Below are 25,208 nucleotides of genomic sequence, written 5' to 3'. Positions count from 1 at the left end.
GAACCAGTCACAGAACTGGGATAGGGGTTCTAGTATGGAACCGATCCCTGAGACTATGGGTCTTCCTGGTGGTGGGACCCTGTTTTTATGTATCTTCGGCAGGGTATAGAACCTGGGCATCCTAGGGTTCTCATTAATGAGGAGGTCTGCTTCATGTTGTGTAATCCAGTTGTTGGCGGTGGCTTCTACCACGATGGACTTTATTTTGGTCATTAGGCGTCCAGTAGGGTCCGTCTGATAAACCTCATAGCTGGTTGCATCGGCTAATAGTCTCAGGCACTCTTGATCGTATGCGTTTGTGTCCAGGATCACTGTGGCCCCACCTTTATCCGCTGGTTTAATCGTGATGTCTCTGTTGGTTTTGAGATTTGACATCGCGGATTTTTCTTCCCGGGTTAGGTTTTGGAAGCCTTTTAGATTGTGAAAATCGATCTTTTCAATTTCTGCCAATACTGCCTGTTCAAAAGCCAGAACCTGGCATGGAATGGATTGTATAGGTGGACAAAAGGTAGATTTATTTCTTAGATCAGTATGTCCATCGTCCTTCGGTTTGTTTATTTCAGTGTCTCCAAAGAAGGCCCTGAGTCTGATTTTCCGAAAAAAATGTGCCAGTTCGGTGTGTAGGGTAAATGGATCATTTTGGGGAGTGGGTACAAAGCCTAAACCTTTCTGTAGTACTGATTGTTCAGGTCCTGATAGTTGGTAATTACTCAGGTTCACTATGTTCGTGTCTGTTTGCTCGTTGAGGCAGTGGTGCCTTTGCCCCTGCTCCTTGTTACTGCGCCTAGTTGGTCTTCGGCGGTTTCCTCCCAGTGTACTCTTGGTCCTCTCCATTGTTTCTGTTTTCCTCTGCCTCGTCCCCTGCCCCTGGATAAAAAAGGTTGTGGGCCGGGATAATAGCCAAAGTTCGGCGGATAGAACGGTGGTTGCTGCCAGAATCCATACGGATTCATTGGAGGGGCGTACATCTGTTGGTTATGGTGCGGTCTTTGTTGTTGACCTTGGTTGGTAGTACCTCCATTGTCTTCTTCGCCGCTTTCTGATGTACTGCGCTCATCTCCTGAACTGAAAGTCCAGTTCAGGGGAGTTGGACGGGGGCGTTGTTGCTGCTGTCGTCTCCTTGTAGGTTGGGGTTCTGGAGCCTTGTCGTAGTACTCATCAGTCGTATAGGGGTAGACTGTATCCCTCTTGATTTTCAAGACATCCTTTTGAAGTTTGGTAATCTTTGACTGGGTGAGGAATTTCCGGTATTCTTGATGGTCGTTATTGATATTGTCTAATTTTTTCTTAAAGATTTTGATATCAATAGTCGGTTTAAGTCGACTCTCGCTCTGCTGGATCTCAACAAGAAGGGCATCCGCCAGTTGTCTTGCCGTGTTAATAATGAGCGCCAGCCCGTCCTTGGTACATTTCCAGGCTATACCGGACCAGTTGATCCTGAATTCTTTATTGTTCAGAAAGAGTCTTGGTTCGTTGGTGACTATCAGGCCCCTGGGAGCGGTGTTCTTCCTCAGGTATTCTGTCATAAAAGCTCCATGAAGAGCTGTTCTTATCTGTTCTTTCTCTGACATGAGATCGGTCTATAGTGATTGGGTTTCATCCATTGTAAGTGTGGAGACTTGAATATCTTTAAGAAATTCAGTCGCTTCCTCTGGTGTTGCAGTGGCTGTCGGGGCATAAATCTTTTCGTAGTGAAGTGCAAGTGCATCCACTAACTTTTGCAGGTCCGTTGTAGTCTCTCTGGTGTTGAGCCGGAGTTCCGCCACCCACCGATCAGCCCGCTCTCGACTATCAAGCCAAGCCAAGAGCTTGCCGGCTTTATCCCCAACTTCGTATATCTTATGTCAGGTGGCTGCTAGCCTGGTTTTCGCATCCTCCCACATATGTTCTTTATATTCCTGTTTCTTTGTATTTAGTCGATTTGTATTAAATTCAGAGGGATCTTGGGAGTGTATTGTCTCTAGTTGGCTTACTTCTTGCTTTAGGGCTTCCACCACTTTTATTTTCTCTTTTTTGTAACCCGAGATTAGATAGATTGCTTGCCCTGGAGGACTGGCTTCTATGCCTCTCATAAAGTAAGGGGAGAGGATACCGAGAGTTCATTTTCTCAAAAATAATGTTGGGTGGCCGTAATCAGTCCCTTCCAAATTTTAGGGTTCTTCAGGTATCACAGGTATATCGGGAATACACGTTATTGAACTGGGGCGTGTGCAGTGTACTTGGTAAGGACAGGGGAGTGATCCGAGTTGCGTCTGGCCACAGGGCTCGCCTCACCAAACCTCCCCACGCTATCCGCCAGTGTGAGCACATAGTCTATTCTGGAGAGGCTATTGTGTGCACCTGAGTGGAATGTATATTGCTGTACCTGAGGGGATCGGGAGTGCCAAACGTCCACTAGGCCTAGTGCCTCTAGGAAGTCCGCAAAACGAGAGTGTGTACAGTGTTGTTGTCTAGGGGGCATCCGGTCCAGTGTGTCATCTAGAGCCAGATGTACATTTAGCGCCTCGCAATTTGCGACACATTACGCTAAATGAAACGTACAACAGTGTGTTTACACAGTTTTGCGATTCCCAATGGGGTCGGAAATTGCGAGGCTCATTAACCCCTTCGCTGCGGCGGGAATTCCGCCGCAGCGCTGGGGGGGGTTTGGGGGCAGCGCGGTGGCGCTGTGCTCATGACGGAGCCACTCCGTCATGAGCCACGGTTGAGCTGTGCTCATGACGGAGTGGTTCCGTCATGACTCCGCCCACTGCGCTAATCGCCCGCACAGGCGGGGAATCAGCGCAGCGTGGGAGGAGCGGCGGCCAACGGCCGCGGCATGACGGAACCACTCCGTCATGAGCACACGGCACCCGTGGCTCATGACGGAGTGGCTCCGTCATAAGCGCTGAAGGGGTTAATATTACAGTTCAAGGCGTACTCCCCGCTAGAAAACCTAGTGCTGCATGCGTCCAGCCTCCTCCCCGGTGACATTAAGTGTAGTGCGCAGCAAGCTTTTATACTGTTGGGTGGGATCGTGGCATGCGATATGGGTTTCAGGTGAGCGTGGCGCACAGTGATGATGCTGCATTTCCTGTGTCCTGAGCGAAGCATGCAGAAAGGACTGCACGTTGCCTGTTTGTTGCCTGACCCTCGTGGGGGTGTGTCAGCACATGGCGCTGCTCCATGACACGCCGCTTCCTGGGTCCCGTCATTACCTCAGATGATTGCCTGGGGAGGGGCGGGACCAGCTTTGGTCCAATGAAAGCGCCTGCCATAGTTTCTGGAGATACAAGGGAGTGATTTAACGTGTGTAGACACGTTATATAGAAATATGGGGAACATGTGCCCCGCTCATGACTATTATTTCATGACGGGAGCAGTTTCGAGTATTTACACAGAAGAAAGGAAGAGAAAACTAACCCAGATTGTTTACAGTCAGGGTGACGGTGTGGTTAAACCCACAATTAGTGCACAAGTCGATTTTACAGCTACCGCATGATTGCTGATCAAGATGATTCTAGTTTTAGGGAGTAAGGGAAACTGCGTCTAGCTCTATTCACATGTATTACTGTGTCTATTGTTTGTGTTTTTGTCTTTATAATGGGTACTGTTAAAGTGTATGTTTTAGTGAGCGCTAAGGGAAGTTACTTCATTTGTAGCCATGGGATATCATCGTTCAATCCGTTTTTCCATGTCCCAAGGCGAAACACCCAGCGCTGTTCTCTAACATGTAAGACATGTGAGAGGCAGCCATTGCGCTTCTGTACTACTTCCAGTACCGTCCATCTTAGATCTTTATCAGAGTGTTCTTTCTCAAGGAAGTGTTTTGATGTTATCTTTCTTCCTTCTGATAGTGCTCCGGTGCTCACTAATTCTGGTCTTTACACGCCTAGTAGTCATGCCAACATACATGAGTTGGCAAGGGCATTTGAGTAGGTACACTACATTCTCTGTGTTGCAGTTAGAGAAGTTCTTCTGAGTCCATGGTCGCTCAGTACCTATGTCCACTTCTTTTGTGGTGGCCATGAATTGGCATGATACGCAATCGCCACAGGGGTGATGTCCAGTAGGTCGTTGGTGGCCCCATAGTGTCAGTTGGTTGTCATCTGTAGCGGCTGGTGGTTTTGTATGGACTAGTTCATCCTTGATGTTCCTACTGCGTTTGTACCCAAATAGGGGTTGGGTCCAGACTTTGTCGCTGGTGTTTAATATGCGCCATTTCTTTTGAATAATGTTCTGAATTTTGTTGGACGCTGGGGTAAAGGTGGTGACACACACCATCCGGTTGGCCGGCTCCTTTGGCGTATTTTCTAAAAGAGCTGGCTGGTTGTTATTTCGAGCTTTTTTTTTGGCATTCTTTACCAATTTTTTGGGGGTAATTTCTTGCTCTGAGTTTCATTTCCAGGGTGTCTGCTTGTTCATGAAAGTCTAAAATTTCTGAACAATTTCTGCGAATGCGCAGAAATTGCCCTACCGGGAGGTTTTGTCTTAGGGCTTTGGGATGGAAGCTTTCAAAAAGCAGAAGGCTGTTTTTGTCGGTTGCTTTGTTGTGAACTCTTGTGCGTAGGCCTTCTGAAGATAGGTTGATTTCAAGGTCCAGGAAGATTGCTCTTTCTTTGTCGGTGGTATGCGTGAATCTCAAATGTGGATCAATGCTGTTTACCCATTCCACGAATGATTGTGCTTCTTCATTGGTACCCCTCCAGACGATCAGAACGTCGTCGATGTACCTCTTCCACATTTTGATTTGATCAAGGTAGGGGTTGGTTTCCTTAAAGATATGGTCCTCCTCAAATTGGTGTACGTAGAGGCATGCCAGACTGGGAGCGAATGTGCTCCCCATTGAAGTACCTTTGATCTGGTGGTATATCACGTCCTTGAATTCAAAAAAGTTCTCACATAGTGCCAGTTCTGCGCATTCCATTATGAAGTGTTGTGGTGTGACATAGTTCCAATCCTGGTTTAGAATTATTTACTCTACCACTTGTAAAGTGCGCTCCTGTGGTATACTGGTGTATAGCGCTTCAATATCCATGGTGACCAGGGTGTCTTCCATATGATTGATAGGCATGTCACGTAGGAGACAGAGAACATCCTTGGTGTCCCGTAGGTAGGTTCTTGAATTTTGGACAATAGGTCTCAGGAACCAGTCACAGAACTGGGATAGGGGTTCTAGTATGGAACCGATCCCTGAGACTATGGGTCTTCCTGGTGGTGGGACCCTGTTTTTATGTATCTTCGGCAGGGTATAGAACCTGGGCATCCTAGGGTTCTCATTAATGAGGAGGTCTGCTTCATGTTGTGTAATCCAGTTGTTGGCGGTGGCTTCTACCACGATGGACTTTATTTTGGTCATTAGGCGTCCAGTAGGGTCCGTCTGATAAACCTCATAGCTGGTTGCATCGGCTAATAGTCTCAGGCACTCTTGATCGTATGCGTTTGTGTCCAGGATCACTGTGGCCCCACCTTTATCCGCTGGTTTAATCGTGATGTCTCTGTTGGTTTTGAGATTTGACATCGCGGATTTTTCTTCCCGGGTTAGGTTTTGGAAGCCTTTTAGATTGTGAAAATCGATCTTTTCAATTTCTGCCAATACTGCCTGTTCAAAAGCCAGAACCTGGCATGGAATGGATTGTATAGGTGGACAAAAGGTAGATTTATTTCTTAGATCAGTATGTCCATCGTCCTTCGGTTTGTTTATTTCAGTGTCTCCAAAGAAGGCCCTGAGTCTGATTTTCCGAAAAAAATGTGCCAGTTCGGTGTGTAGGGTAAATGGATCATTTTGGGGAGTGGGTACAAAGCCTAAACCTTTCTGTAGTACTGATTGTTCAGGTCCTGATAGTTGGTAATTACTCAGGTTCACTATGTTCGTGTCTGTTTGCTCGTTGAGGCAGTGGTGCCTTTGCCCCTGCTCCTTGTTACTGCGCCTAGTTGGTCTTCGGCGGTTTCCTCCCAGTGTACTCTTGGTCCTCTCCATTGTTTCTGTTTTCCTCTGCCTCGTCCCCTGCCCCTGGATAAAAAAGGTTGTGGGCCGGGATAATAGCCAAAGTTCGGCGGATAGAACGGTGGTTGCTGCCAGAATCCATACGGATTCATTGGAGGGGCGTACATCTGTTGGTTATGGTGCGGTCTTTGTTGTTGACCTTGGTTGGTAGTACCTCCATTGTCTTCTTCGCCGCTTTCTGATGTACTGCGCTCATCTCCTGAACTGAAAGTCCAGTTCAGGGGAGTTGGACGGGGGCGTTGTTGCTGCTGTCGTCTCCTTGTAGGTTGGGGTTCTGGAGCCTTGTCGTAGTACTCATCAGTCGTATAGGGGTAGACTGTATCCCTCTTGATTTTCAAGACATCCTTTTGAAGTTTGGTAATCTTTGACTGGGTGAGGAATTTCCGGTATTCTTGATGGTCGTTATTGATATTGTCTAATTTTTTCTTAAAGATTTTGATATCAATAGTCGGTTTAAGTCGACTCTCGCTCTGCTGGATCTCAACAAGAAGGGCATCCGCCAGTTGTCTTGCCGTGTTAATAATGAGCGCCAGCCCGTCCTTGGTACATTTCCAGGCTATACCGGACCAGTTGATCCTGAATTCTTTATTGTTCAGAAAGAGTCTTGGTTCGTTGGTGACTATCAGGCCCCTGGGAGCGGTGTTCTTCCTCAGGTATTCTGTCATAAAAGCTCCATGAAGAGCTGTTCTTATCTGTTCTTTCTCTGACATGAGATCGGTCTATAGTGATTGGGTTTCATCCATTGTAAGTGTGGAGACTTGAATATCTTTAAGAAATTCAGTCGCTTCCTCTGGTGTTGCAGTGGCTGTCGGGGCATAAATCTTTTCGTAGTGAAGTGCAAGTGCATCCACTAACTTTTGCAGGTCCGTTGTAGTCTCTCTGGTGTTGAGCCGGAGTTCCGCCACCCACCGATCAGCCCGCTCTCGACTATCAAGCCAAGCCAAGAGCTTGCCGGCTTTATCCCCAACTTCGTATATCTTATGTCAGGTGGCTGCTAGCCTGGTTTTCGCATCCTCCCACATATGTTCTTTATATTCCTGTTTCTTTGTATTTAGTCGATTTGTATTAAATTCAGAGGGATCTTGGGAGTGTATTGTCTCTAGTTGGCTTACTTCTTGCTTTAGGGCTTCCACCACTTTTATTTTCTCTTTTTTGTAACCCGAGATTAGATAGATTGCTTGCCCTGGAGGACTGGCTTCTATGCCTCTCATAAAGTAAGGGGAGAGGATACCGAGAGTTCATTTTCTCAAAAATAATGTTGGGTGGCCGTAATCAGTCCCTTCCAAATTTTAGGGTTCTTCAGGTATCACAGGTATATCGGGAATACACGTTATTGAACTGGGGCGTGTGCAGTGTACTTGGTAAGGACAGGGGAGTGATCCGAGTTGCGTCTGGCCACAGGGCTCGCCTCACCAAACCTCCCCACGCTATCCGCCAGTGTGAGCACATAGTCTATTCTGGAGAGGCTATTGTGTGCACCTGAGTGGAATGTATATTGCTGTACCTGAGGGGATCGGGAGTGCCAAACGTCCACTAGGCCTAGTGCCTCTAGGAAGTCCGCAAAACGAGAGTGTGTACAGTGTTGTTGTCTAGGGGGCATCCGGTCCAGTGTGTCATCTAGAGCCAGATGTACATTTAGCGCCTCGCAATTTGCGACACATTACGCTAAATGAAACGTACAACAGTGTGTTTACACAGTTTTGCGATTCCCAATGGGGTCGGAAATTGCGAGGCTCATTAACCCCTTCGCTGCGGCGGGAATTCCGCCGCAGCGCTGGGGGGGGTTTGGGGGCAGCGCGGTGGCGCTGTGCTCATGACGGAGCCACTCCGTCATGAGCCACGGTTGAGCTGTGCTCATGACGGAGTGGTTCCGTCATGACTCCGCCCACTGCGCTAATCGCCCGCACAGGCGGGGAATCAGCGCAGCGTGGGAGGAGCGGCGGCCAACGGCCGCGGCATGACGGAACCACTCCGTCATGAGCACACGGCACCCGTGGCTCATGACGGAGTGGCTCCGTCATAAGCGCTGAAGGGGTTAATATTAATGAGCCTCTCGCAATTTGCGAGCCCATTGTGAATGCCAGCCCTCCCAGGGATGGTGGCCTGCTGGGCTCAGCAGACCACCATTTCTGGAACTGCTTTTTAATAAACCAGCTTTTAAAAAAAAATGCAGCCTGTTTTCCTTAAAGGAAACCGGGATGCATTTAACAAAAAAAAAAAAAAAATGAATCGTTTTCGTTTCCTTTTTTAAGGGCAGGCCCTGGGACCATTGCCTGCCCTTAAAATTTATTTTGCATGCATTTGCAAATGGGAAGGGGTCCGCTAGGGACCCCTTCCCATTTGCAAATGCATTACCACCTACTTGAAGTAGGTGGTAATTGCGAGTGTTTTGCAACCGCAATTGCGGTTGCAAAACATTAGTACATTGTTTTGAAACTCGCTATTTGGAAGGGAACGCCCCTTCCAAATAACGAGTCGCAAAACCTATTTAGCGAGTCACAAAAAAATTGCGACTCGCTAAATAGGCTATGTAGATGGCCCAATATGTTTCTGCATGTGCAAACGGTTTCGCAAACCCGTTTGCGCATGCAAAAACGGACCGTACATCGGCCCTATATGGGTCTGGAGTCTCTCCACACCTAAGATTGTGAAAAACTGGCTGCAGCACATGATCCCTAGTGTAGTATTGAAATTGCCCTCCAATATTAGTTCCCCTTCTGGGAGTCTGAGTAGGAACGCGCTGAGCGCCGGGAATGCCAATGAGTGGAGCGCTGGGGGGATGTATACTGTAACTATGTTAATTGTTCGTCCTCCCCATTGGCTCGAGATAGCTGTGAACCGTCCCTGGTCATCTGTCCATGTTTATTTAATAATTAGTGGGATTTGTTTTCTAACAATGATCCCCGCCATGTGATCCTAATGTAAACCCGGAATGCACTGCTAACCAAAAGCCCCATCTATCAAGGGCCACACTCGTCATTCAGGCCTACATGGTCTGCCCTAAGACGATATACCCATCTCTGTTCTATCTTGAACAATGCTTTATGCGTAATCCTGGGGTGGGACTCAAGCACTAGCCATCTTAGGGAGTCTGGTTTGTGGTTATTCTCTTTACAGTGAGTGTAGAGTTTAGTGGTGATCCTTTGGCATCTCACATTGCTTTTATGTTCTGTTATGCGTGTCTTGACTGGTCTCAGGGTCATCCCAACGTATCTCTTGTCACACGGGCAGGTGACAAGATAGATACAATGAGTTGTGTTACAGTTAGTGTGTCTCAGGATCTTCCAAGTGAAAGTATCTGAAAAGATCACTTCTTTTGTCACTGCAGTTTGGTGGCACACAGCACATGAGCCACATGGTAGTGACCTATCACCGGGGGAAGATCCCATAGAGTTCTTTGCCCCTTGTGATCGGTGTGTCTTTGTCTAGTGTTGATGAGGATATCCTTCAGGTTTTGTGTTCGCTTGAAGGCAAAACGTGGGGGGGCGAATGGTGAGATCACCGGTGGTGAGGATTCCCCAATGTTTCTTCATTATGCTTTTTATGCAGAGTTAGGAGTGAAAGATGTGACACAGGTCAGGATGTCTGTATGTTCCCTATTGCTAGGTCGTAGTAGGGCCTCTCGTGGGTTGTTGCGTGCCCTCTTAAGTGAGTTTCTAACCTGTCGTTCAGCATAACCTCTCAGTCTAAGGTTGGAACTCAGATGGTGAGCTTCAGTCAAGTAGTCACTAGTGGAACTGTAATTCCTCCTGATACCATTTTGGCCACCCATACTAGATCATATCTGGCATAACCCGATTGTGACGCTTGTCCCTTGATTCATGGAACACCTGATCACCGGCTTTTGTCCGGTTTACTTTGTGACAGTCACATTGTAAGATGGCCGCCGTCTTCGACGTACCATCAACATACACTCTGATTCACCCTTCACGCATCGACGTGGAACACACCTCCCGGAAATCGGCCCGACCCCACCCTCACCGGCTAGTATTTCAGCATGGGCTCCATACGGTGCTGTCCTTTCCGGTTCAAGCGGCGTCTGGGTAGGTTAACGGCCCACCCCGGTAGCTCCTAATACGTAAGTATGACGACAATGTATGCGTGTCTCCTTCTTCATGCAGTTTGTGCTGACGGCGGAATGGGTGAGCACCCGTGACTAACGGGTGCGGAAGTTTTTCATTGATTGACTCTTTGACTGTGTCCGTGAGTGGCTGATGATGCGCATTGGACCTTGTCCTCTATCAATGGCTGCATTACATATCAGCGACAGCGGGTTGCACCAGCTGGGGGTCAGTCATACCTGCCGCACACCGCACTTGACCCTCTACGGGGGTCCGGGTTTTCCAGGTTCGCGACTGTGCATCTGCGATACAGCATTACCCCCCACGTGTGGGCTTCTCTGATGCACAAGTTGAGCGCCGGTTAATCTCCGGATATCATTATGAGTTGTCATATATTTATGGTTGTCTATGGGCGCTGAACAATGACTTTGGAGCACCGGCTGGAAAACATGATAATCTGGCTGGATGTTAGGTACACCACCGATGCGCCTCGTTTTGACTCTCGCAATCATGGGGGGTCTCCTTGGTGCTCTGCTACGTGTCTGTGTCATTGTTCATGTATTGCCCCTGTTCGCATGTCATGACTGAATTAGGGGCGACACCCCTTTACTTGTCCTTGCACTACGTGTTGGGCAAGCAACCCTGTGTTTTGTTTTATTTTATTTATTTTATACAATTTTCTTTCATTAGGACACCTGAATCTTGGTGTCCCGGTAGCGCAGCGAACACGGACAGAAGCAGGGATATACACTCTAATAGGTGAGTGCCCTGCATGTACCTCTATGATGTGAATAGTAGTCCTTCACAGCAGCCTCTACCGTACATCCAGTCTTCTGATTTTAATGGGTTCTTGTTTTTAAGTTCACATTCACGTATAGCAAGTTCTATACTTTATTGTTTGATTACATGTCACTATTTGGAGACTTACGCTTGGCTCCTTTGCTGCAATTAGCATGTTTTACAATCACATCGTTGTAGGAAGAGAGACTTTGTTTGGTATATATGTACGGACGAGTACCGTGTACTCTACACGGACCTGTGTCTTGGTTAACTTATTTTCTTTCTCTTAGGTTACCATTGACACATGGAGAGATTGTTTCCCATAGTAATACACGTGGCAGGTAACAATTGCACCCACCACACTGTGTAGATAGTTGACATTTCAATAGGTCCTGAAGAATTGCCAAGGATCACTAGGACCGCGAGGCATGAAACATGTTGACCACCACAGATGAGCATAGCTAAGCTGAACCCTCACGTCAGCAAGCTGCCACTCTGTTTTTGTTTTTAACCAAGTGGATAGCAATTCCTAATAAAGTCTTATTTTGGACTATCCAACTTGTTTTAATCACCTACACTCACTTACATCTACACCACTAGACCCCTCACACGCACTGCACCATACGGCCAGGAACAGAAGATCTCCGCTAAAGAGCCCCTTTAAGGGTGCCCGTCGGGTATTGCAGCGCCGACCCGACAAGGAGCAGGTCCATATGATGAAGCATGACACCTAGCTTGCTTGGTGTGTGAGGACCCTAGTTCCGACTAGAGGAACTCCTCTCCTCTTATACACGTTCTCTCTGTTACTTACACTCTCTCTCTACCCTGAGGAACTGCATACTCGACCAACTGCGTCAGCGACCCTCACAGCTTGACTTGCCCTCTCATGTGGCCCCTGCCACATCAGCTGTATTTTCAATCACGAGAGGGGCTGTTTCTTCTAAGGGTGCTGGAACTCTGCGGGTATGGGAGGCATGCACCCAGTTTAGCAATCCTCCGCAATTTACTGCTGTGTTCGTTACCAGTATTACCTGATAAGGGCCTCGCCAACGAACATCCAAGCAACTCTTCCTCACATGCTTACGGACAAGCACCCAATCTCCTGGACACAGGTCGTGACATAGATCACTCGAGGCTGGAACCGCTGTCGCCTGCACCTGCTGGGACACAGAACGGACCACATCAGCTAGTCCTTTGCAGTAATCAAGAATCAAGTCATCAGTGATGTTTATCAAAGCTGTAGCTGGTGCTGCTGCCAATTGCATCACCCTCCCCATCAGGATTTCATGTGGGGATAACCCAGTTCTCCTGTCTGGAACACTGCGTATACTCATAAGCACAAGAGGCAAAGCATCAGGCCACTTCAGAGACTTTGATGAACACACTTTTGCCATCCAGGCTTTAAAAGTCCCATTAGCCTGCTCTACAATCCCAGAAGCCTCTGGTCAATAGCTGCAATGTAGTCTCTGGTCCACATTCAATGCGACACAAAGCAACTTCATGATTTCACTGTGGAAATGTGTTCCTCTGTCTGATTCCAAAGAGGTTGGAAAACCGAACCTCGGGATAAGCTCCCTCATTAACAGCTTAGCTACTGTGAGAGTGTCACACCTACGTGTTGGGTAAGCCTCCACCCACCATGAGAAAACACACACTACGACCAGAATGTACCTCAACCCATTACACTTAGGCATTTCAATGAAATCCAACTGCAACCTATTGAAAGGCCCTCCCGACCTCCCAATGTGACTCAAAGTAACCACCGTTTTCTTTCCATCATTCATCTGTTGACATGTAACACACCTCTGACACACTGCTTCAGCAACCGCACAAAATCGTGGATTGTACCACGTTTGTCTGAACACACACACCATTGCATCCCTTCCAGATGTACCATGTATCAGCATTGCCATCGAGCTCAATAGATTTTCTGGTAACATCGCTTGACCATCACTTGAAACCCACACGTCAACGTCTCCTTTCTCACATCCCGATCTGATCCATCCATCTCGTTCCTGCTGTGAAACCTCATCCTGCAACTGCCTGAGTTCCTCCCAAGTGTCTACCATGGCTAACATCATGCTGAGCTTGGTTCTTTCTTGGCTGTCTCCTGTGTAACCTCCTATAAATATACATCCTAGCTCTGCACAGAAACGGGCAACTTCATCTGCATTATTATTGCCCAAGGAGACAAAATCAGTCCCCCTCCCATGTGCCGCACATTTTACAACTGCGATTTCCTTAACACATTGCAATGCATCTAGTAACTTTCTCACATACTCACCGTTCCTAATAGGCGAACCAGATGATGCCATAAATCCCCTCTGTGACCATAACTGTCCGAAGTCTTGAACCACACCGAACCCATACTGGCTGTCAGTGTAGATCGTGATTCTGATTTGATCAGCGGCCAAGCAGGCACGAGTCAAGGCAATGATTTCAGCTACCTGTGCGGAGTGTACTCCATCTAGACAAGCAGCCTCAAAAACTCCTGTGATTGTACATACAGCAAATGCTGCTCTCAACTGACCAACATTGTCTCTTAGGCATGAACCATCTACAAAGAAAATTTCATCAGGGTCAGGCAGTGGTTCATCGACCATGTCAGGTCTCGGGTTGGTGCATAGTTCAGTCATATCGAGACAATCTTGGTCCTCACAATCTTCCCCATCTGTATTTGGTATAGGCATCAATGTAGCAGGATTTAAGACAGAACACCTTTTCAGAGTCACATTCTCTGCTGCAAGTATGACTTGCTCATATCGTGTTAATCTATTGTTTGCCAGGTGCTGTGTCTTAGTCCTTGTCATTAACAATTCAACAGTGTGACACGTTCACTGTCAAAGGTTGACCCATCACAATGCTTTCACATCTTTCAATGCTGACACCTGTTGCAGCAACGGATTTGAGACATCCGGGTAACGCAGAAGCTACTGGATCTAAAGTAGCTGAGAAATAGGCAACTGGTCTACGGACACCTCCATGACTGAGTCAAGACTGACAATGCGCAACCTTCTCTCTCAGAACAGTGAGAAAGCCTTGTTGTAATCAGGCATTCCCGAAGCTTGGGCACGTCACACTCCCTCTCTCAGCTTTAAGAACGACACCAAACAGTCGTGGTCCCATGGTACCGGATCACTGTCATCTTTGTGTGTCAGCCTCTGTAAAGGCTTTGCCTCAAAAGAAAAGTTGGGAATCCATTGACGACCGTAGCGAACCATCCTCAAGAACATTCAGACCTCCTGCTGAGTGGTAGGCACAGCCATATTCATAATTGCCTCAATTTGGTCTGGTGACACCTTCCTCTTACCTTTCTCGATTCTGTGACCCAAGTACTGCACTTCGCTCATACAATACTGCAACTTGTTCGGAGACACCTTGTGTCCATTCTCTGCCAAATGATTCAGTAGTGCTATTGTATCAATCCTGCCAGCGTCTTCTGTTTCTGAGGCAATAAGCAAATCGTCTATATATTGCATGGGAACTGAGTTCTGTGGCAACACGAGACTCTCAAGATTCTTTTTCAAGATCTGATTAAAGATCGATGGACTCTCTGTATACCCTTGAGGGATACAACACCACGTTAACACATGATTTTCCAGCTGGAAAGCAAAAAACAATTGGCTTTTCTCATGGAGCGGTATCGAGAAGAATGCTTGACACAAGTCAATCACTGTAAACCACTCGGCTTCACATGGGTAACACTGAACAACATGGAACAACTATCATGTTGACCTTTCGCATATCCTGCACGATCCTGAATTTCCCGCTCGGTTTCTGTAGTCCCATGATGGATGAGTTACATGGGCTACCCATTATCTCCTTCAGAATCCCTTGCTTGATCATAGACTCGATTACAGGTTTGATCCCTGCAATAGTCTCGGTTGGCAAGTTATACAGAGGCGTTCGGGGGAATTCAACATTTTGCTTAACTTGAATTTTCACTGGTTCTACGCCTTTGATCAACCCAATCTCTTCTGTGAAGTCCCACACCTAACGAGTCACAGAGTCTCTCAGATCGAGTGGAAGCTCTTCCACTGTCACCACAGGGTACATTTCTATACACAGATGTTGATTGGCGACCCTAAAGGTGGCATCATCATCTTTTGTCTGTACTTCAACTCCCTTAGGTGTGCAATAGATGGTACAATTTAACTTACACAATAGATCTCTTCCTAACAGGCAGACTGGACTCGAGTCGCACACCACAAACTGATGTCGATCTTGGAAAGTTCCTATTATCTCAGGGATCGGTTCGGTCAATGGGCTAGTCATTTTCTTGTTCGCTACTTCAACAACTTGGATCGATTGTCCCGAGAGGGGTAGATTAGGAACCACTGCTGATCTTACAGTAGATCGGGTAGCACCAGTGTCAACCAAAAAGGTGGTAGGATGACCGTCAAAATCTGCCTCCACAAACGGTCCCCTCTGGTCTACCTCCAAGACTGCTCCAAGTGTGCAGTCTTCCTCCCCACTCAGGTACCGTCATGCCAACGGATCTGGGCTGTACTCCTCATACCCTTCAAAAAGATGCATCTGCTGGTAAGTCCGAGTTCCCTGCGGGACTCTCGGTGGCTGGGAAACTTGTACCTGCGGACTGAACATCCCCCCTTTCATCGATCTTGGCCTTATCACGGTTTTGACCACTTCAGGTAATTGAGCTACCTCTACCTCCTCCTGCACCTGGTTTGCTGGGTTCAAGGGACACTCGCGTTTCCAATGTCCGATCTGGTGACAAAGATGACACGCAGTGGTCTTCTTCAATGCCGCCACATCCATTCCCGTCTTAGGGTCTACAGGTTTCCTTATTCCCTGACCTTGTACATTCTGATTCCCTTGATTATTTTCCTGTCTTCTTCCTAATGTCCCTCCACTAGTTTTTGGACCTGAGCTTGTTGGCATTTGGACAAGCATCAGTTTGTCTTTCAACTTCCAGTGTTTCAAATCTACTTCATCACTACAGTACCTTGCATACTGCAAGATTTCATCCACTTGCTTGTTCTGCCAGCAAATCAAATGTTGCTGTATCATGAGACTAACCTCCGGTCTCAATCCCAGAACAAACTTCGAAGCAAACTGTCCCATGTCCTTGGGGTCTAAGGTATCCTACCCACTGTATTGCTTGAAAGCTTGCAAGAGTCGTTCATAATACTCATGCACAGTCTCCTTTGGTTCCTGAACAGTTCGATCTATCTTAATCCAATCAATATCTTGAGGCAAGATCTTCAGCTTCAACCATGTGATCACTTGTTCAAACTTTTTCATGACTATAGGTGACGGGCCATTCGTGACAGAATCCCTGTCTGGTTCAGAAGTTGGCCATTCAACTGCATCTTTACAAGCTGACCATAAATCACCTGCTACTACAATATCGAAAAATGTGTTCAGATCATTCCTCAAAACTTTCGAAATTTTGACAAAACGGTCAACCTGTTTGTACCATTCAACAGGTTTTTCCCTCAACCGAGGAAAATTGTTCGTAAATGCAGCCAGATCACCCCTACTCCAAGGCACATGTACGTATCCTCCATTCTGTACCTCTCGTAAAGGTAATTCTCTACCCCTAACATCCCTCCACCCGGAGGCGGCGTCTCTCCTACATTCTTTTTGGAGCTCTTCTTCTTGGACCACCTTTCCTCTCATTTATCAAGCATGATCCATCCACGCATCCCTACAATCAAATCTCTGATGTGTGTCCTCAATCCTATGACCCTTTTCTCTTCCAGTTCTTGATCACTATACTGCAACCTATGGCTTCCCTGCAACAACGTAATTTTGGACAAAGCCACCTCGTACCTCTTTGCCAATTCCGTCAGTTTCTCATGCACAGTCCTCGCCTTAAGAGTCACATCTTTTGCTACAAAAAGCAGGTCAGCTTGTTCATAAATTTCTATCCTGTCCAAAGGCAGATTTCCGCTAATTATTTCATCTACCTCTGCTTTCAACCTCACTACTTCCAACATCCTTGCCCTCATGGCACCTCTCAACATTTCTCGACAAGCTGCGCCATCCCGTTCATCATACTTGCAGCTCTGATTTCGGGTCCTACTCTCTTTTGTTATATTCCCAGAAACTGGTCTATTTCCCGAATTATTTTGCTCACCATTTCCTGCCGTCTTCTCAATTCAATTCAGCTTTATTCGGTACAAATTAATGTCCATAAAAGCATACACAATCACAGTCACGAATACAAAATATGAACAACTTATAGCAGACATGATCACACCTCATTAAACAGTATTAATAGTTAAAAAAAAAAACAGTAATTACACCTTAAAAATTACATATCTACATCTAAAAATACATACTTTTCCTCAAATTGATGCATTTGTTTAAAAAAGTAGCAGTGTAAAAACAAATGTCAGCAGATTGTAAATTAAAAATCACTTTCATAGCCTGCTCAACCGTACGTGTACCATATTTAACAAACATGGGCTTTAGCAGAATAATACGAAAGTTAGAGTACAGCTTGCAGAATAATATAAAGTGCATTGTGCTCTGCTTGGAAAAACCGTCACATCTACACGGACCTACAGGGTATTTTCTCATTACAGGATGTGCCACCAGATGATGCACTGTTCCAAATCTCAATCTGGTCAGCACAAATTTATGTGTCGGTCTGGTGACAAGAGTTAAATAGACGGGAAATCCATCCATGGACAAATATCTGTTATAAAACATAACAGTGGACAAAGTACCTGCAATTACTGTTCTTTTCCTCTCAACAAAGGCTAGAAAGACCCTTTTCAACTCAATCTTGGGGATCAATAAAACAGCGTTCGGATCAGTTACAATATTCAGGTTAAAAATATCCGAGAAACACATAATAATGTATTTAATCCAGGGTATTGCTATAGCTTTATCTAATCGCATACAGTCCTGGATAATAGACCTAGTGAAGGATTTTTCTTCATTCAGCCAAATTGATCTCCACAACATCAGAGGTCTAAGTGACAAAAGATCGGATAGATAGTTAACATTTAATTCTTGGTGACATAACGCATTAGAGGCCGAAGTGGGTAAACACAAAACTTTTTTAAGGAAAGAATTCTGTTCCAGTTGCAACTCATGTACGCCACTGTAACCCCAAATTCCTGCCCCATATAATGCAATCGAAACACATCTAGCCTGATAAATTTTTGTCATATCTCTGGTCCTACGATCCCCAATTTTCTGGGCAAATCTAAAAATTCCGTGTGCATTTCTAGCCATTTTATTGCGTATATTATTAAATTCATGTGTCCACTTTTTATCCTCAGAGAAAGTTATACCTAAATAGCAGAATTTGTCCACCTGCTGTACTTTTAACTTGTCAATAAAAAACCCTTTCGCTGTATGTTTAAATTTCTTTGGACCACAGATCATTGTATAAGTTTTACTTTTGTTGATGACTAGTTTTTTATCTTTGATAAAGGAAGCAAAACTATCCATTAATCGTTGTAACCCTATCGGGGTTCTTGACAACAATACAGCATCGTCGGCGTATAATAACACCGGTACGGGGGTACCGTTAATCATGGGAGCATCTGCGGGTACTTCTTTTAAAATTGCATCAATATTATTTATAAATAAAATAAATAAAAGGGGAGCTAAAACACAACCCTGCCTTATACCTCGTTTAACGCTAAAGTTCCTGGTACATTCGCCCTTCCTACCAAAACGTACACATGTTTTTAATCTCTCGTACATCCTGGCAAGAAAATAAATTATGCCCTTTGGCGCCCCTATTTCCAACAGGGTCAGCCACAAAATAGAGTGGTCGACCATGTCGAAGGCGCTGCTTAAATCAGCAAAGCACATATAAATATGGCCAGATTTGGCTTCACTGTATTTCCCGATCAATAATTCTAAATTAATGCATTGATCGAGTGTACCCCTACCTTTCCTAAAACCATATTGGCTATCTGCCAGAATATGATCCTGTTCTACCCACTCTTCCAGTCTAACCAGCATAATCCTACTCATAACTTTTACTGAAGCATCCAATAATGAAACTGGTCGGTAATTTTTTGCATCGGACCTGGATCCTTTCTTATATATAGGTACAATTATAGACTCCTCCCAAGTTAGCGGAGGGTCTGTACAGACCGCGGCGTTAAAAACAACAGCCAACAACGGACCCCATACTTCTGGCGCATCCTTATATACATCACTTGGAACCCCATCCGGGCCTTGGGCCTTTCCTCCCTTACTTGCCCTAATCCCCATTTCCACTTTTTCCACAGTGATATCGAGTGGTATAATAGGCCAGTTATCTGACCCGACATTACTATTTTTATCTGAGTCAAAAATACTTGAAAAATGGGTAATCCATCCTTCGCAGGAGACATTTGCTGTCAACTCAGGCATATTTGTCTCCTTAAGGAACGGGGAGTTAACTGTTGCCCAAAATAATCCAGAATTAGAAAGTTCTGCCGCCTGGTTAAGAGAGTCCCATGCCTGAAGCTGTAGAACCTTCTTCCTTTCTTTAATAGCATTTTTATATTCTAGCCTCAGAGTAGTTACTAGTTTCTTATCCCTAGGTCTTATTGCTAGGGCCTGTTTAAGATCGGTCAGGGCAGCAGAACAGGTTTTATCAAACCAAACAAAGCCAGGTTTTTTACTACCCCTACTACCGCTTGTGAACTTGTCGTTAATGGCATTGTTGATTCCTTTCAAACTAGATAAGACCCGCTCATGATCTAATCTATTTTCTAAAATAAAGACGATGTCTGCTAGATTCTTCATAATAATAGACTCTGTTAATTCAGATGCTTTAGCACCTATCCACCTCAGCCTTACCCCATTAACCCGGTGCGCTTCAATATTTTCAACCGTAGTCCCTATCTCTCTATCATTCTCTTCCCACAAAGTCATGGGCACAATAATACAATTGTGGTCACTGGTGTCCATTATTTCCATTTCCAGTGGGGCAAAACAATCGGCAATACTGGAGGATACCAACACATGATCAATTACAGAATTGGCCCGCCAATTCCTAAATGTGGGGATAGGTGAACCATTACTATCCCTGCAGCATTCCAAAATTTCCAGGTCAAGGCACCCCATTAATGTATTCACATTTTCCCCATACATATCATGCCCAAAATGTGGGACCTCCCATCCAGCATTATTTGTAACCCCACATGCTTTTGTGGATAATAATTCACATAATGAGACATTAAAATCCCCACACCAGATAATATCAAATACTTCATTAGAATTCAAACTTAGGTTCTCAATAGCATTGGCCAATTCGGTTACAATTCTACCCCTGGTACTATCAAAAATATTGTTATAGTAATTGATCAGAAGGATGTTACGACTTTTGCCTTCTCGGATCCAAATCATCTGTATTAGATCACCTACCGGCATATACTTTATCACCGTCATCTGGCGGTGGACCGATACAAGGGTGAGTAAACCCCCCTTAGCTCTTCCCGGTCCCTCTCCATATGCTGGTAGGTTATATGAAACGAACCCCTCATAATCAATATTATCTTTGCACCAGGTTTCCTGAAAACATAGGATATCATACCTATTAATAAAGGAATTCCAACCCGGGTCCCTGCTTTTAGATTTCAGACCAGCTACGTTCCAGCACACCAATCTGGAACATATACCTGTTCTGGTGGTAATCCCACTAGTGGGACCTCGGGCGTTTCCCTCCGTAATGCCAGCCTCATAAGTTTGGCCCAAATCACCTGTATTCATACAACCATCTGGTATGATCTCAGCCTCATCCTGTTTAGACACCAATCCGGGGACCAAAGTTGTTATTACAGATATTACGGATATACAATCATCTCTACAGTCCTCCAAATCGGGACCCTCTTCCCTTCCTGTGCATATCTCCGTCTCCTTTGTGCGTCAATCGTTAGAGTCCAGAGTACTAAGTGCAAGAAATCTATTCTGTGTAGGGATATCAAAATAAGGTTTGCAAGTAAGCGGATAAGTAGAATTTCTAGTATTATCCCTCCGTTTATCATTAAGGTGATTATAAAAGTATCCTAGTGCTCGGGCACATACATTGCCATCTAAGATTGGGAGAGATGCCGCTCTTAAGAGGACGGTAGTAACATGCTGTGGGTATTTAAAGTTAATAATTACACAGTCCCCCTTTAATCTTTTCCTATCACTCCCAATCCAGTTGGCTCTCCTGGTTGTCAAAATATTATCAGAAAAGTTCAATGAGAAACCACATTGTCTATTTAGCCACGACAGGCATTTGTTTTTTAGGGAATCATGGGTTTCTTGAGGACCCTTATTATCTAGCGGTGGCACAGCGCCCTTTATGTTATTTCCCTCCCATCTATTTGTGTTATCTATAGCAGGCAAAGTATTGCCTGGTGAATGCGTGCTCATTTGGGGTGTTACCCGGGTAGCACTATCATTTCCTTTATTCCCTGTGGCTTTCTTAGCAGGGTCTCCCTGTGCTTGATTCTTATCTTGGTTGTTAGTAGTGTCAGTCACTGCAGTTGTAACAGAAGTAGCAACAGACACCTCTCCTGATTTGCCTAAGGCCTTACTTAGCAAACCACCCAATCTGACAACTTCTTTTGCTAACTCCTCTATTTTTAAAACCAGTGGGTCTATAATGTCCTTAATCTTGATACCAATAATCTCCTCAATGCTACTAACAATATTATCCTCAGCTCCCACCTTATTAATTTTACTCAATACATTATTTCCCATGTCTTTGTCTGGTGAGACAGCTGATTTCTGCCCGTTACGCAGTGTCCCCTTTTTAATCGGAAATTTCCTACATGTTCTGACTGCTCGTATTTTTGGGGAAGGTAGACACTGTTCCACCGTGTCAGGGCAGTCATCTATTCTTAACTCGTTGGGGATAGTTTGTGCGGGCTCAAGGTGTCCCATCTCTATTAACTCTACCACCTCCGGGGTAATAGTGTCGGAGTGATTGTTTGCATCCTCCATGCCAGAGGTTAATAAACCTCCTACAGGGCTCTCTAGATGCGAAGTACTATTTTTCCCCAGCGACTGTCGTCTTTCCGAATTTATCTTGCTAACCTTCTGGACCAAGTAATTATCCATTGTACGTGGCCCCGAAGAGGGTTTAGATCTAGACATATTGTAAATCGTCACACCCTCGTCAAAAGCTTACTGAATTGATATAACGTTATGTCCGTTAATAATCGCATAAATTGCAAATTTTTAAAACACAAACTATAAATAGCAGATAACTCAATATCACCCCCGCTGCTTCGTGAAAATCTTATATACGGGACCAGCGTCTCTGGCCCAGTCCAGTCTCCTCAGGCCTCTGAGGGCCACAGAGGGCCCGCCCTTTGCCCGGAGGGAGGGAGGGAGGGAGCCTCACAGTTTTAAGCGCCTCAGGGCGCGCAGGGAAGCGGAAGCGGGAAATACCGCTAGGGACTCTGGGGGCTGTAGTCCCCTACACGGCGTCCAGCGCGGTCAATGGTGGCCCAGATGAAGATCTCAGCGTCCTCGGGCCCCCGGGTGATGCAGAGTGCGCAGCGGAGCGTCCTTCCACCTGGTAAGCTGTTTCGCAATGTCCCCCGCTCCACCGAGGGAGCCTCACAGTTTTAAGCGCCTCAGGGCGCGCAGGGAAGCGGAAGCGGGAAATACCGCTAGGGACTCTGGGGGCTGTAGTCCCCTACACGGCGTCCAGCGCGGTCAATGGTGGCCCAGATGAAGATCTCAGCGTCCTCGGGCCCCCGGGTGATGCAGAGTGCGCAGCGGAGCGTCCTTCCACCTGGTAAGCTGTTTCGCAATGTCCCCCGCTCCACCGAGGGAGCCTCACAGTTTTAAGCGCCTCAGGTTGCGCAGGGAAGCGGAAGCGGGAAATACCGCTAGGGACTCTGGGGGCTGTAGTCCCCTACACGGCATCCAGCGCGGTCAATGGTGGCCCAAATGAAGATCTCAGCGTCCTCGGGCCCCCGGGTGATGCAGAGTGCGCAGCGGAGCGTCCTTCCACCTGGTAAGCTGTTTCGCAATGTCCCCCCGTCTTCTCACTCTGGTTCCTCACAGGTGGTACCCACATTCTAAAATCTGATCTTGACTCGGCCAAGGACCTTGGTCTTACCGGTCTCACATCCACCTGTCCCCTAGAGGAGTCTGCGGTGGCTGGTAATGGCGGGCTCCATTCTATAGGTCTCGGAAACTGTGCTATTTCGCTCATTGTGCCATTCCCTCTTGTAGTGACTCTCTCTTCTGTCTTTACCTGTGCTAGACTTCAGTTTCTCACTTGGTCTGGGTCATATACTGACACTAAGGGTCCAATGGTAACCGGTACTGTTAGGGCATCCGGCAACCTCACAATTCCCGCTGCTCCTGTACCTACTGGAGACTGTATTTTCATTTCCTCTGTTCCTGTTGAGATTTTCCCTACTACTCTCATATTTGACTGAGTCTGTGATCCACCAGTCCCTTCTACTGGTGTTGACTTCCCTTCCTCAAAATCTGGATTAAATGGAGGTGGGCTTTCTGACAACAACCTATCTACCAAGCTGTCATCCGTATCACTGTCATCATCCTCTACGATCTTTGCCTGCGCACCTCCTGTTTTTTCTATTAGCGGATATAATCTATCCCCCTCAATAGTTTCCACTCTCCACCTTTTCTTCAGTGCATCCCATCTCGCATCTTGGAATGCCCTGATCGACTTCTTCACCCTTTCCTGACTTCTGTCTCTTTTCCTGTCATACACTGCTCTAATCCATGCATGTAGCGCTTCAAATTGTGTCGATCTAGGCAATGGTCGCAAAGAGGACATCACAGATTTTAACTGATACAACACTTCCAACCTGAAAGTACCATATTGTGGGAAAGTCAGTTCTCCCTCTCCTTGAGTCAATTTATGCCAATTGTCAAGCCAGATTATAGTATGCAACCCCACATTCTTAGCCATGTAATGTGCCGTAGTATCCTCGGGAGTGGCTTCTCCTCCTCCCTGAGTAACCACATGTCTGTCACCTCTACAGAGTTCTCATAAAACTTTAAAACATATCATGATGAAACTGATTTTCGTTCGCACACAGTATTTTTCGTTTACTTCCTGATGTCAATCCACCAATACCAGTGCGACTCACACCAACCGACCTATCACAGCGCGGCATCTTCTGACGTCACCCTTCCTCCGCTCGCAGCAGTTCCCCTCCTTTACAATTCACTTCTCACACTCTCTCACATTTAATTCACACTCTGAAGTAATTATCTGTCCACTAAACGACCGGACAGTCTCTCGAAACTGTTGACCTCAAATCTGGCAATTGTCTGTCCGTGAAACGACCAGACAACCGCCTCTAACTCAATCGATAGGATTCAACCACTCGATGTTCCACATACAGCAACCTACGACCAGCGTCGGTTACTCACGCACTCACGCATACGCTCCCCGGTTAGTCAACGACGTCTCATGACTCCCACCACTGGTCAACAATCTCAGCTCTGGGTGTCTTCTACACCACAATCTCTTATCCCGGGATATCAAAATTCAAATCTCTTGGCCCGCACGCGCTCACGGTCCAATCCTCAATCACACAACTCTCATTCCAACTCCTGTCTGATATGGTGGACATGAGTGCTGGCAGCAGACGTTCTGGGGAGGCTAAGTATGTCGTCCACTTTCAGCATAATTTCCAGGTTGCCGGCTTTGTTTTCAGTTCCCCAAATGTCTTCTGAGCAGTATAGGGTGAATGTGAGGGGCTCTGGGGCTATCAGGAAGAGTATGGGTGAAAGGGGACATCTCTGCCTCATGCCGTGTCCAATTATCTTCTTTCTCTTCCTTTTGCTCTATTCCACTTCTTTTCTTGTCTGCCATCTGTTTGTTCTCATCCAAGTGCGCACTTCACATTATGTGTTGTATGCATGCTCAGAATTTAGATTTTCCTAAGTGTAAAGATTCAGAAAGTCTAGACTATTATGCATTTCATCCCTTGCTTTATCAGCATCCAAGTTTAAACGCAGTTTCAAAATGACTGCACTTCCCAGAGCCCATTGGAATGCATGACTACAGAAAACTGAACCTGGTGCTCCGCCATAGCACACTAAATCTCATAGTTAATCCTCCCATGCATGCAGCAAGTCCTCTTCTCTGATAATGCACATTAAAACAAGATGCATAGGCTTTTGTATTTTCAGTTTTTATGGGTCCTAAATTGTGGTGTTTTTTTCAGTGTTTTCAAACTTTTAAAACATTTTGCTTTGTAAAAGTTCACAGGGCTGGTGTTTATCCAAAGAATGTTGAGTTTATTTCCTTCTCTTACTTGTCCCTATTGCCATTTCTAATATCCATCTATCTTCTCCTAACTCTCTTTTTTCAGGTAATGTTTCAGTGTTTTGCTCACCTCCAAACCTGTCTCATTTCCCATTGATCGCTTTCCAGTAGTCTAGTCCCAGGATGTGCAGGATCGAGGTAT

At 46.0% G+C, this 25,208-nt stretch overlaps 1 protein-coding gene across 1 annotated transcript in view; it reads left to right on the top strand.

The window, feature by feature from the left end:
* Window positions 1-25,208, top strand: part of LOC146838967 (uncharacterized) — a 158,401-nt gene that overhangs the window by 45,989 nt on the left and 87,204 nt on the right. Inside the window, exon 2 of the mRNA XM_085603003.1 lies at window positions 25,113-25,204. The gene's annotated coding sequence lies outside the window, so the exon portion shown is untranslated. The remainder of the gene's footprint in view (window positions 1-25,112; window positions 25,205-25,208) is intronic.

This window comes from Triturus cristatus, chromosome 4_2, assembly GCF_964204655.1.
Source record: "Triturus cristatus chromosome 4_2, aTriCri1.1, whole genome shotgun sequence".
NCBI classification, from domain to species: domain Eukaryota; kingdom Metazoa; phylum Chordata; class Amphibia; order Caudata; family Salamandridae; genus Triturus; species Triturus cristatus.
The sequence above is the reverse complement of the archived record's forward strand: the minus strand, read 5'-3'. Positions and strand labels throughout refer to the sequence as shown.